Consider the following 1,767-nt stretch of genomic DNA (forward strand, 5'->3'; position numbering starts at 1 on the left):
ATGGCAAAACCCTGTCTTTACAAAAAATACAGGAATTAGTTGGTTGCGGTGGCGTGCATCTGTAGTCCCAGCTACTCGGGGGACTGAGGTGTGAGAATCGTTTCAGCGCAGAAGGTTGAGGCTTCAGTGAGCCATGATTGTGCCACTACATTCCAGCCTAGGCAACAGAGTGAGACTCTGCCTCAAATAAATAGTTAAATAAAAATTATATATATATATATATATATATATTTAATAGTGAGGGTTTAAACCAAAAGTTTTGGTTTTAGCTTTAGTTAACCAAAATGTTCCTTGAAATCCCTGAAAATGTTACTGTTTCTTATTACTGTTTTGACCTCATCTTTTACCGCTCTTTTTTCAACCACTCTGCCCTGTTGTAGTGGTTTTATGTAGCTTTTAATATACCAAACTGCCGACTGGGCACAGTGGCTCACGCCTGTAATCCCAGCACTTTGGGAGGCTGAGGCAGGCGGATCACCTGAAGTCAGGAGCTCAAGACCAGCCTGGCCAACATGGTGCAACCCCATCTCTACTAAAAATACAAAAAAAAAAAAAAAATGAGAAAATTAGCTGGGTGTAGTGGTGGACACCTGTAATCCCAGCTACTTGGGAGGCTGAGGCAGGAGAATTGCTTGAACCTGAGAGGCATAGGTTGCAGTGAGCTGAGATTGCACCATTGCACTCCAGCCTGGGCAACAAGAGTGAAACTGCGTCTCAAAAGAAAAAAAAAAAATTACCAAACTGCCAAACTTATTTTGGCCTCGAGGACTTTGTGTTTGGCTCTTCTCTCAACCTAGGATATCTTCCTACATATCTTCACTTGTGTGCTTCTTCATTTGGTTTTCCTCTATCACCGCTTCAAAGGCATCTTTCTTTACCAACCCCCAATCAACCTCTCTCTTCTTACCTTGCTTTATTTCTCTTCGTAATACATTACTAACTGACAGTGGTTTATGTGTATGTTTATTATATCTCCCTCTCTAATAGAATGAAAGCTCCATGACAGCAGGAACTTTGTCTACCTCGTTCTCTGGGCCTCAGTGCTAGTACATAATAACCCCTCAGTGTTAGTGTGTTGAATGAATGAATTTATTGTAACTCTAATGTGATAAGTTCAAGGTGTCTGAGAATGCAAGTGGGCTCTTCAGACTGGCTGACAAATAGTACTGTCTTGATGGGGTTTCCACTGTCTGCTAAGTTAAACATGGAAAGCACTTAGAATGGTTCTGGCATGCAACTGAGTATTCAGTAAATACTTAGCTGTTGTTATCTTTTATTATTGCCATTATCATTAATAACTGTTAACCAGTTCTCCAGTTTTAATGTTGAGAAGCATGAACTATAACAGTGTTTTCCTAATGTTGAGTGTCGACCGATTAGTGGTAGTAAATACGATTTTTTTGCGATTCATAATCTTATTCTTAACATTTAGTAGTTTTAATTTGTAATATAAAAATATTTAAATGTCCTATCAAGTGTGATTTCATCGATGTCATTGCTATTTTTCGTTTGCAGTAGTGATGTAAAGTTTTCTTTTAAAATAGAATGATTTAGGTTTGAAAACAGTTTAATTGAAATAAAATATTAAGTAAATAGAAGTTCACTTGTTAGGGTGAACATTTTAAAGGTAGTACAGAATGAATTAAGTTTAATCTGCAAGATTAATATTGAGAATGCAGGGGAAATTTTATACTACTAAAGCAAAATATTCTGGAAAGAACCATTGTTGGATTGCTATATAATTTTGTATTCTCCGATTGGCTTTTT

The sequence above is a fragment of the Rhinopithecus bieti genome, unplaced genomic scaffold (assembly GCF_001698545.2).
Source record: "Rhinopithecus bieti isolate Rb0 unplaced genomic scaffold, ASM169854v2 scaffold_36869, whole genome shotgun sequence".
In the NCBI taxonomy this organism is placed as follows: Eukaryota; Metazoa; Chordata; class Mammalia; order Primates; family Cercopithecidae; genus Rhinopithecus; species Rhinopithecus bieti.